The following is a 12732-nucleotide window of genomic DNA, read 5'->3' as shown; positions in this document are numbered from 1 at the left end:
AGTTTATAATAATAATATTACCAAATGTTTTCATAGATATGTTATGATATGATTCTCTTGTAGAGGAGCAAAATCCAGTAGGTCCACCTGGTGCAGGTACGCAGTGAGGTTAGGTTCAGTTTTCCTGAGATTTTGTCAAATATTTGTACGTTATTACATTGCAACACTGGCTATAGGTCACATGCGTCAAACTTAAGGCCCGGGGGCCAGATGTGGCCCGCCACATCATTCTATGTGGCCCGCGAGTGATTAATTGGTCTTAAAAATCTGTGTTAAAATAGGTCTATGCTAATTTAGGGCGTGGGCTGACCATGAACTACATTTCCCACAATGCATGGCAATTGCGTTAGTGGCTGAAGAAAGAAATCACCCGTGCTTCAAAGTCTTTTTCTGAGGGTGTGTTTTTGAAGCAGTGCATGCTGAAGGTGTGTGAGCAGGTCTGCTCTGACTAGATACAGACTCTTAAAACTGTTATTTTGTCAAGAAACACCATCACGAACCAGGTTACACCTATAATGCATCATATTTGTAACTTGAATATGTAATAAATACAGAAAGTTATTTAGCAATATGTTACGGAGTAGTTACCTTTATTTTACATTATATTTAGTTACATTTATTCTGTATGACAGTTATCTGGCCCTTTGAGAGTAACCATTATGCTGATGTGGCCCTCAGTGAAAATGAGTTTGACACGCATGCTATAGGTGATGGTTTGGCCTGTGTATCCACCTGTCCACAGTTGATTTATGAAATGATGATGATGATGTTATTTGCTAAAGGTTATGAAGGTTAGGGATCCTGGTGTCCTTGTGTGAACTCGTTCCTCCTCCAGGAACTGTTAAAGTTGTGGGTGAAGAAACAGGCTGAGGAGGAAACAGAGCGCAGAGTTCCTCAGCAGATTTTGATGTAGATAGGAACAAAATGTTTTGTGAAAACATTTTGTTGGCAGACTTTTGCTCTAAACTGAACTCATTACAGTGGAGGTATGAATTAAAAAATACCTGTGTAACTAATTGTTCTGCTGGTTCAAAATGTGCTAGAAAAGTTTAGAAATACCTCATATTATCAGTTTTTTTTATATATATAAGAATCATGGAATGATAAATAAAAAGCTATCTTAGAGAGTAACAAGGAAGTATTGACATAACAGTGGGTTTCAATTGGAGCATGAACACGATCTGATCATATCTCAAGTTTACAGATTCCTGTAATTACTGAAACGGTTTGTGAACACAATGCACATCGTGAAGTGTGTAGTTCATGTCAATTATCTATACCAAACCCCACAATGGAAGGTTCATTTAGTTCCACTGTGCTTGTGCTGCCTGGTGGCAAATCAGTTCACTCAGGTCCACGCACCTTACATGGATCCACCGTGGATCATGAACATGTTGGTTTGGTTGAGCTCAATTGGTCACTCTAGATTGACCTGTAGGTGTGAGAGTGAATGGTTGTTTGTCTCTATATGTGTCCCTGCGATGGCCTGGCGAATTGTCCAGAGTGTACCTCTATCACCTATCACCTATCATGTGATCAGCACTTGTTTCAGTGTTATTCGGTGACTCTGTGTTCATTTGTCATTTAGCTGATTTATGTCCTAAATATCCTACATGAAAACTGAACCTAACCTCACTGCAGACACTCTTAGAAATAAGGGTTCCAAAACGGTCCTTCTACAAGGGCTGAGGTTCTACCTGGAACCATTTGCTTCTGAAAACCCTTTCCTGAATAAAGGGTTTTAGAAGGGTTCTTGGTGGAACCCTCCAAAAGGGCTATGAGCCTATGAGGACAAGCCGAAGAACCTAATATGGTTCTACTTATCACTTTTATTTCTAAGAGTGTACTCGATTCTGGTGAAAAGCAAGTGTCATCCACTACAAGGTAATCATATTATGACATTTCAAGAACCAGTAACGGAGTACAAAATACTTTGTTACTGAATAATAAATAAAATCGCTTTGGTATAATGGTCTGTATTTACTGTAGATAGAGCTTTTCTATATATTTTCTATATATAGTCTTGATGAGCTGCTTTACAGTATAGCTTTGCCATTCACCCATTCACACTTCAACGTTAAGTGTCTTGCCAGGAATTGAACCCACAATTCCTGAACCACTGAGCCACCATGGCTCAATCCTAACTTGTCACTTTTTTTGAATACTTTTACTTCTAAACCTTAAGTACATTTTATATCACTTTTACTTAAGTATTATTATAAAAAAGTGACTTCAACTTCTCCCAAAGTCATTGTCTGGTACGATACTCGTACTTTTACTCAAGTGCTACTTACAGGTACCTTTAGGACTGCTAAGAACATATGAAAGATATATAAATGTGGCTCTTATCTCTGTGCCATCTTTTCATCCCTGTTCAAAATATTTAGTGGGAACAATTGAATGATCACAAACACAGACAGAGAACAGAGGGCGGGAATCATGCAGTAGGTACATGTGTGTTCTCTCTCTGATGACACGCGCTCCACGTCACCGTGAGTGGAATGTGTGAACGGGTCTCGGGCCAAGGAACACGCCTCGATTAGCTTTGTCCAAACCACCTCAGCCCATACACAATGACGATAAACAGGGAGGGACCACTTCACTAATGGCCAACTATTAGTGCATGAAAAACTATAAATCCTGTTTTTTCATAAGACTCTGTTCATACTCATTGTATGTGCTGCTTTGTTTACAATTATAGTAATAATCCATAGGCAGATATTTGTACACACATTATGTCATTATGCACATCTTGGATAAGCACTTATGGCGTCTTTCTTTGAATTGTATGTCGTCATTGGTTCAATCGTGGTAATAATGTGCGTGAGTGAGAACCATTACATGAAGCCAAAGAACTGCATTCCTACCTGGGCTGAAAGGATTATTGAGAGCAATTAGGTTGTGCATCGTTACCTTATTAAAATCCACCCCACACATCAAAGTTGCCTTAATGACTATGGTAATCTGGAACGATGAGCAACAGCGGGGCTTTGTCATGGAGAGTTAAAGTGATGGAGAGTTTCAACATTTAATGAATCGTCATATTTGGCGTTTGAGTCTTCTGTTGCGTCGAGTTACTCAGGACTTCACCTGATGTTACTCACGTTATGCGTCCTTGTTAACGGTTACGTCGTAATTATGAATGAAAACGGCCTTTTGTGTCGTGGTAGTGACGACGTCAAATACGCGTGACGGAACGCCGCCCGACAACGAACAAGGTCACGCACTGGAAATGTCAAAAACAGCAGAAACGTGACGAGTCCTTGTTTCAGTGTTATTTGGTGACTGTCTTCATTTCTTATTTTTAAAACTCATCTTAAAACACGTTTTTATTCTTCTGCGTTCAACTCAGCATGAGACTCTGCTCTTGTTTTAGTGTTTTATTGTTTTCATTGTTTAAACATTTTTATTGTTTTATAGTTTTATTGCTTTTTTATTTGTCTCCTATGTTTTATTTATTGTACTGTTAAGCACTTTGTACCAGCTATAGCTGCCTAAAGCGCTCTATAAATAAAGTTGAGTTGAGTTGAGTTGCGTTATTTACCTGGAGTTTTATTTCCTGATAGATTCCCCTGAAACCTCAGCGCATACCTGCATCAGGTGGATCACGCCTCTCGATTCTGCTGAAAAGAAAGTGAGAAGATAATCGTTTTAGAACAGCTCTGGTCAAACATTTGGTCTTTTTATTTCCTGATACTTGATGCATGTTTTCTAAGGAAGGATTACAAAATGTGGCAGTAGGTGCTTTGTGAGGAATAATAAGCAAACAAACAATACTTTCAACAGAAAGTAGAAGAAAAAAATCAACCGAATGGAACCGAAAACCATGATATGAACCGAAACATGGATTTTGCGAACAGTTCCACCCTTAATATATGTTAGATGTTGTTCAGTGAAAAAAAACCCAAGAGAAAACACTACCACTAAAAAGTGGTTATGTGTCGGTATACAAGATGTTAACCAAGATATACCAAATATACTTAAAATAAAGAGAGGCTGGTTGTCCAGATTTTTACCGGCTGCTTCCTACAGCTCAATAAACTACCTTCTGGGAAGGCCATCATGAAAATCCTCTTGCACAAGGTAGCCGACCCCTAAGGCTTTGTTGTCTTCCTCCCTTGGTTGGTTGGGCAACACCAGAGTCACTAGGTTAGGTTTTGACTCGTCCTTCTCCTCTCACTTTGACCTGACTGGACCCAGGGTTTAAGGTAAAAGTCCCCGACTTTCAGGATCGTTCCACTTCTTTCAGGATCTCATCTAGGTGCTGTAAGTCGTTGTGGGAAGCGAGAAGGTCATCGACGTAGGTGTTTTCCTCACGACTCCTCGGCTCCTCCGACGCAGTGGCCTCTTTAGCCGAGGAGTCGTGACCCGTTGGCACTAGGCTTCGGCTTGCCCATGTGGTGGCGTCTTTAGGGGTTCCCGGCACTGGTCTTCAACAAAGGGCTTCCTCCGCTCGGCCTAGTGTTCTCTGACAACGGTTCCGATAACGGTTTACAACTGTCCAGATTTTTACCGGCTGCCGCCTACAGCTCAATAAAGTACCCTCTGGGAAAGGCGACCAGAACAAGTACGGCGGACAACTCGAGTGTCTTTAAGAGGTTTTATTCCACACTACTTAATACACTACTCAATAGGTCGTAAACCGACAAAGCGTACAAGTTCTGATGATCAGTTACAGGTGAAAGACAGAAAAACAGGTTTACTATGTTTACTGTGCAAGTGTATTAACAAATACGGTAAAAAACAAAGTTCTTTTGAGAGTCTGACAGCAAACTAAAGGGAGGTAGATGTAACGAGTTGTAGTAGGGAACATATAAGGGGACGGACTGACAGGAAGTATAGGTGCGTGTGGATGAACAGTTGTAAATTATTATATATGTCTCCCGTCCATGGACTTAGACAATTACTTGGACAGATAAGGAGGCTTGGATCTTGTATAAACTCTGATCAAGTCCTCTGAGATTGTGGAACACTTTTTTTTTTTTATAGTTTTATTGTATGACTTGTTTATATAGTGTTCTTATACTTTCTACGGTGTTTTATTGTTTTATTGTATGTTTTATTGTTAGTTAGGTCTTTATGTACATTGCTTTGTTCATAGATAAAGTTGGATTGGATTGGATAATGTATTTATTAAACTCCACTTCCATACTAATAGAACATATGAAAGATAAACAAGTCTCAGTTAGATTGGTACCGACAGCAAGTATTGAGCGTTGGTATTGTCCAAACCACATTACTCTCATCATAATTCATCTCCATTAACGTAAAATAAACCACAACAGATAACGATTATATTCTATGAAACTATTAGCAGCTATTTCCATTCACACCCAGCTAATCACTTTGAAAAATGATGAATACATATCCGCTGCCAAGGTTCAGAGATAAATTGCTCGGTGGACACTGACGTCATATTCAGCCAGAAATCTTTTTCATGTGATTCAGATTTAATAACATGAAAGACGCACACACACACGCTGGTTTTGCATTCTTTGTGTGGACACTCATAGACATAATGCATTCCCCAGCCCCTTACCCTAAGCTTAAACATCACAACTGAATGCCTAACCCTAACCTAAACCTAGTTCTAACCTTAACCTTTAACTTAAGCCTCAAAATGTTTTTTTTGCTTATTTTAACCATAAAAAGGACCAAAGAATGTCCTGTAACTAAATGATTTTTTCCAGAATAACTTTTTAAACAAGAACAGATATTGCATGTTCAATGTGACATGCAACGTCTCCCGCTTTCAGAAAACCGCTGGAATTTTTCCCATAGCAAAAGCTGTTGTGCAACTACGCCAATGCAAAGTTGCAAAGTGTGCTTATGCAAATGTGTCGTCAGCGATATGCTCGGTGTTATAAGGCTTCAAACCAGTACTTACCAGCCAAAATGTCCTCACAAACATAGGTTTGTGCCGAACCCAAACCCTAAAACCAAGTCTTAACCATGAAAAAGCCCTTTAGAGTTGACAAACTGTCCCCACAAAGATAGATTTGTACGTTTTTAGACCTCGCAAAGATATAAATACATGTATATCTCTTGAATGTGTGAGGCTCCGACTTGGATGTTGGGTTGTAGTTGATGAGGACCTCCAGCTGACTGCTCCAACCTTGTTGTAGGTTGATCTCGTCTTCCACATCTGCTTCATGTTAGGGCCTGGGGGCCAGTACAGGAGGGCCCAACACCACTCTCTACCCCCCCCGTCGGTAGGGGGATGGTGGTAGAATGCCTCAGTTGTAGCACAGAGACAGGGACATGCAAAGATAGAGGGTTTTACAGATAGAATTTTACATTTAACAATTTTCCACGTAAGGTAACACAGGTCCAGATTTTGTGAAGTGACTTTGGCATGTACACTCAACAAAAATATAAACGCACAAAGAAAAACTTGTAGTTATTGTTATGTGACAAAACAGAGTAACAATTCAAAAATAACAGTACAACTTTATCAATAAAGTGGCTTTAATTTGCGAGCATTAGGATCAATTTCAAAACAAAAGTCCTGGAGTGATGGCAGGAAGAACACAATGGGGGTCGATGATCCAAGTTCACGCGCTGAAATCCGCCTGTTGTGCAGACCAACAGTCTCACCGGCAGTTCTGGTCGCTGGGTGGAACCGATCAGGTAGGTGCTGGTGCCGCATGTACCGGTCCTGGACGGGCGTGGTAACACGTGGCCGGCGAGCATGTTCACGGGTCTCTGTCGTTCCAGTCTCTCTGAAACGAGTGTGGCTGACAGTGGAATGATGCACATTCAGTTGTGCTGCCACAGCTGTAACGCTCAACCCAGTCCACATTTTGGTGTGCCCTTTTATTGACCAGACCATAAGGAGTGTCTGTGTACTGGTCACGCATATTGACCACCACTCTGCCATGCTCCATGACTCTCGTGAGTTGAAATACTCAATCTGAGATTGTAGTCAGTAGGAGTGGACAAGTGACACTGGACTACTGGGTTTGAGCAAAACAAATCATTCCATTAACAAATGCATCAAGAATCTGAGCAAATGTCATTTGTTTCACCATTTCAGGTTAGTGCATTTATATTTTTGTTGAGTATATGAATTTTGGCGTAGTCTTTGCTCTTGTCGTCACTTTTCTTTTTATAGTTCACACACAAACACACACACACAGGCTCTTCGCACAATCTTTGAAGAATCACCAGAGTCCAAGAGTCACCATGGCATTTATTGGCAACAGGAAGCAGGAAGATTCATTTACTTTCAAATCTTCTACATTTGATATTCACTGACACTATACGAGTCTGATGTGTGTTTTCCATGTTCACCGCAGTGAAGAACATCGATGCAAAAGCAGAATGCAGTTTCCTGCAGGAGGTCTCTGTGACAGAGGGGCCCCCGCTTCACGGTTTACGAGGTTCAACATTTCGTCGTTACATAACACTCACTGATTTGATTTGTGCACGACATACACGCGTGTTAACTGCCGTAACACTGTAACTTATCTAGGTAGCGGGTATGATTTAGGTTTACTTACAGAGGATCCAGTGCCTCCCCACAGCTGTAAGTTCGACCCAGGTCTCTGTGGAACCCCCCCTCCTCCTCCTCCTTTGTGGGTTCACCTCCGGGCCATGTCACTGTGAATCAGCACCAGATGTGTTTCTGGAGTCGGGTTGGCATCGGATATGACACAGAGGACCCACCCAGCAGTGAAGCGACCACCACAAAAATAAAACTCTTTTGGTAAGTTTTGTCACCATCTTTTTGTGTCATGGTGTGAATAATTTCTTCTCGCCAATGCTTGAAGTTACTTGAAACACAACCCCCCCCCCCCTTCAATGAAAACCAGAGGTTTAAACTTTTTAAACATGTCCATGTGATGATTTTTAAACATGATACAAGACACCATAAAGAGAACAAGTACCCCATAAAAGGGACTTTTTCATGAGGTTTCTGGGATTAAGCAATGCTAGTAGAGGGACTTTGATGGAAAGCTTTACAGGTAACACATGGAGGCCATAAATGTAATAATAGTCTGACAATAGTATTCATTTATACATTCCTTTGGTGTGCTTTAAGGTTCCTTTGCAAGTTTTCGTAAATGCATCCATAGTGGATAGAGAAAATATTTAAATACCACACACACTATTCATAGTTTAGTGCCTTTGGAAGTAGTTGTATCTTTGTAGATCAGGTAGCAATCTGTCTCATAATTGAACGTGTGTGTGTGTGTGTGTGCGTGTGTGTGTATGCACTCCTTTTTTTGACATGTTCCTGGAGTCATCCTGACATTGAGTGCTACACTCCTACACTGATCAAAGTTGTTTTATGCATTTTTAGACACGGTATCACTAACACTGGCGTAAGAAGAAAATAAAATGAGTAATGGATACTTGAGAACTTGCAATAGTATTGCACCTTTGCAATACCAGTTTGGCCAGACTGAACAATCTAGGATCGCGGTTGTGTCACATGGGTGTGAGGAGTTCCAATTCATTCAGCGGCTGAGGAAGAAAACGGAAAAAAAAACGAAAAAAAAAGAATGTTCAGAAAAGAATTTGACAGAACCAGTTCTAAAAAATACAGATGAGTAATTCGAGTGCGTCACGTCAGACTGCAGATGATCACGGCCGCTGTGGCAGGGGGAGGAGCAAGCACATCTGTGCGAGAGCTAAATGATTTCTGTGGTCGACGTGGGGAGCAGAAAGGAGGGGGTTTTCACAAGAATTACGTCATGATGGACCCAGAGAGAGAGACACAGAGACATCTGTATTATGTCACGGTTGCCTGTGGACTCCACCCATTGCTCTCCATGTCCCTGTTCTTCTGTTGTTCTCACTCCCAGACTTTTCAGATTAGCGTCGCTGACACAGTTCTGTCTGTCGTAGATTGTAAACAGTGCACGCGTCAATCACCAAAGTCAACCAGGGCCGAAAAACTTGGTCCGAATATGAAGTCTAGAGAAAATCATACACCAGCTTCATTGTACCAAATGTTATTTTTGCCACGGAGCGTTTGGCCTCGTCTGAATGATCTCATTCATCTGGGTCACAGTCATCTTCAGCAGTTGGCTGGAGGCAACTGGCCTTGCTCGAGTTATGTTTGAAGACCTCTGATCCAAGAGGCTTCTTCGGTGCCTTTTGGATGAGAGGTGTAACATCTTCAAACCTCACTCAAGCACATCCAGTTGTCTACAGCTAACGACCCGAAGCTTTTGTCTTTCTCCGTCTCCACTCGTCCGCCTCATTTGTCGGTCACCTTTGTTCCTGTCGCACCATCTGAAAACCAGACATGAACTCTCCGAAAGCCTGTAATTAGGTCAAAGGGAGGTTTTCCTCTCTGATTTACGAGTAAATGAAAGTGGACATTGGAACGACAGCACTGCATATCCGCAAAACTCTCGATAAAATGAACTCAAGACAAAGTGTTTTTTCACAGCAGATATTCGACACCATGCAATAAGCAAGACAAACAAAGGTGTTCACTCCAGAATTAAGAGTCAGGGTTGCATATCTATCGTTAAAGTGCAAGGGTCAGTCACATAAATACCTGACACTTGGACCTGTAGGGGCCAGAAACATGTGTTATTTTTTAAAACTGCATACATGTTTCCCCATATTTTCTGGATGCTTTCCAATAAAGTGATCAAAAAAAGAAGTGTACTGTGTGGCTGTAATCGCTAAAACAATTAATTTAATGGTGGCCTAATATACTTTTGCACAGTGCATCATCAAATCCAAAAGAAAGATTCAAAGCTCACATCTTTTCAAATGAAGTTGTCGCGCGCAAAAAAAAGGTTAAATTAAATAAGGGGCAATCAGCACACCCTAAAAATGTCCCCCGACTCTCTCTCTCACACACACACACAATAATGTGCCGAGAGCTTGAACAGGGCTGTAAATAGCTGCAGTTCATGGTGAGGCTGCAGGCGATTGGACTCTGCTCTCTATTGTCTCTTGCTCTCCGACGGCTTAAAAGTTTTCTTTGATGTAGAGACAGCGGGGGGCGTGGGTGGGAGTTATATTATAAAATAAAATTAATTAAATCTCTCTTGATAGTCACTGGAGAGACTCCCTCTGTGTTTAACTCACTCGGTCCTTCATGTCCGAGAGGAAGAATATCATTTCCAGATTATCAATGACTCTTCATTTGAGGTAAAATACTACAACAGACACATTAAATATGAATTAAATGCAGCATGACACTTGATCCTGGTCTAATAAGGGGCTTCAGCTACATAATAGTTAAGAAAGAATATACTGCAATTGAGGAATATAAATGCCGAACTTGAGACAGCCCAGTGTTTTCATTGTGATCTTATTGTGCCATCTGGTGCCCAAAGACTGCAGCTGAAAATGACATGCTCATGTTGCAGGACAAAGCACAAGGTGAGGCCTTTCTCAGATGTAGTGTATTGATAATGGCAAAAAAAAAAAAAAGGAGAATCCCAATATTTTTGGTTTGTCTAGTGCCTTTTATTTATCGACGGTCTGGTGACCTCAGTCACCTGCAAATGGTTAGCAACCAACACGTGACCTAGCGTGGAGAAGCTTCACGGGGTATTTAACATCTTGTTCGAGTTATATTTTTTTATTATCATTACTTTGAACTTTCATGAATCTTTACTGCCAGTATTAATCAGTGGGTTAAAAAGAACAAAAAACAGAGGAGTCTGACCTCGAAACCTCATTTCTCAGCACAACTCATTTGGTGTTAGATTAGTTTACTGAGCCATAAATATGTAAAAGTTATTATTATACCTTTTTTTGGGTATTGCCTTCTTGTGCAACACCCAAAACTAATTTTCTGTTTCAAACACTACGGACAAAACTGTGTTTCTTAATAATAAAAAACACACACACTGTGCTATAATAAGGACAGTTTGACATGAGATTAGAGATGAGATAATCTAACCATAATGTTTCACTCATCAACAAATGAATTGAACAATTTTCAGACTTGCTTGTTACCATCAGATTTATTTACAGACGTGAGATGGAGACAATCTCCCTTGTGCAATTAATCAAGTTTATCTAATAAAACAGAAGAGATTCCTAAATCGTCTCTCTGTGTCTTTCTCTCTCTCTCACACACACACAACTGAAAATGACCACTTCAAGCATGTTGAAACAAAAATCTTACAAATCTAACAAAATGACCTATTTAGAATGAACAATGTTGAATTAAAGCAGGTCAATATGACAACACTTTCAAATAACCATAATAAAAAAAATGATTTCAGGCTATCAGTCACACTGCTGAAGTAAAATCAAACACTCTTCCTTATGATACAAAAAGTTGAACTTGTACAAGAAAGCCAAAAGCAGGTTTAGGCACAAATCATTCATACCACATATACCCTGCATGCCAACAGAGAAAAAGCACTACACAACTACACTTTGTCAACTTATCTAAAATAAAAGATAAATGGTTCAAATGAGGCAACTGGGCTTTTTAAACTGAAGTAACTTGTTTTTTGCATGAGAGGTGATACTAAAGTGATGATGATTTCAGCAAGGGAATGGCATGACACTTCCGTGTCTTCAGTCTCGTGCCACATCTGATAGTAAAATTAGGTTACCAATGCATTGCATGCCAGTGCACCCATCATATAAGAGTGCAACAACAATAATAATATTAATAATAATAATAATATCAACAATAATACAGCCTTCTTTACAATGACAAATGAAGATAATTTGGTGTTTTAGTTGGACCTGTTAAGTAGAAGGTGATGGTGTGGACTAATTTCTGCTGGGTGGAGCAGCCGTGTGGTGACGTCTCTGGGGCAGGTGAGCTAATGCTATAGGTGATCCTCCTTTATTCCTCTCAGCCTCACTTTTGGCAACAGACAGAGGAAGCAACCAGACAGAAAGAAAACAGAGATGTGGTAAAGAAGTGAAACTGCACGCGGCTGGTCCGGCTTCAGAAGCCCGAAGGTGTTAAGACATTCATGTCCCGAGGTTTTAGTTTGTGTGGCCGTGGAGGCTTGCCCTCGATACCCGACAAATCAATCTTTTGGGTCATGAAGTCGGCAGGATCCTGCACCTTGAGGTTTATCTGGGTGTTGGTGCCATCCATGGTTGAGGACTTCTGCAGGCCGAAGTAGGCTTGTAGTGAAAAGCCTACAAGAGTGAAGAAGTAGATGTTGTCATTACTGACATTTTTGGCAGTGAATAGCTAAATGTCATTATGTGTTCACTGTTAATCTACTACAGATTTTTAGATCCGCTGACTCTACTCTTATAAACTATTATATGCATATTTGTGTGTGTTTATGCATGTATGCAATGCTTGACCTTTTAATGTTGTATTCTTTATTTTAACCTATTTGTTTTAAAACTGCCAAGAATAAATGATCATTATATTTTAAATTGCATTGAGGGTCTTGAATCTTCTAGTCAGAGGTTGAAAAATGTACTGTGGGACACCATGTACATTACTTTAGGGGTGTAAAAAGGAAAACCTATAAACCAAACCTTCCAATACAACAACGTTAAAAGTTCTTATATTGAAATAAAAAACTGTAAACTAATGCAAGATGTCAAGATGGTGGTGTAACCTTTACATTTAGATTTAAATTGCAGCTTGTGGCTTTAGCATAACCGCACTATGAGTGGGAAATTATCACCGATTGCTGCACACAGTTCACTTCTGGCAGTGGAACCACCCTAACGGATAACAGAGGTCCACACAATTTGTCATGGTGCGAGTTTAAAGCACTGATAAGAAAATGTATTCAGTGTCGAGCTGCAACGATCATTCGA

At 40.4% G+C, this 12732-nt stretch overlaps 1 protein-coding gene across 1 annotated transcript in view; it reads right to left on the bottom strand.

The window, feature by feature from the left end:
* Positions 1 to 12732, bottom strand: part of LOC310928700 (glutamine--fructose-6-phosphate aminotransferase [isomerizing] 2-like) — a 41959-nt gene that overhangs the window by 21158 nt on the left and 8069 nt on the right. The gene's annotated exons all lie outside the window — the stretch shown is intronic.

The sequence above is a fragment of the Microchirus variegatus genome (genome assembly GCF_963457635.1).
Source record: "Microchirus variegatus genome assembly, chromosome: 6".
NCBI classification, from domain to species: domain Eukaryota; kingdom Metazoa; phylum Chordata; class Actinopteri; order Pleuronectiformes; family Soleidae; genus Microchirus; species Microchirus variegatus.
The sequence above is the reverse complement of the archived record's forward strand: the minus strand, read 5'-3'. Positions and strand labels throughout refer to the sequence as shown.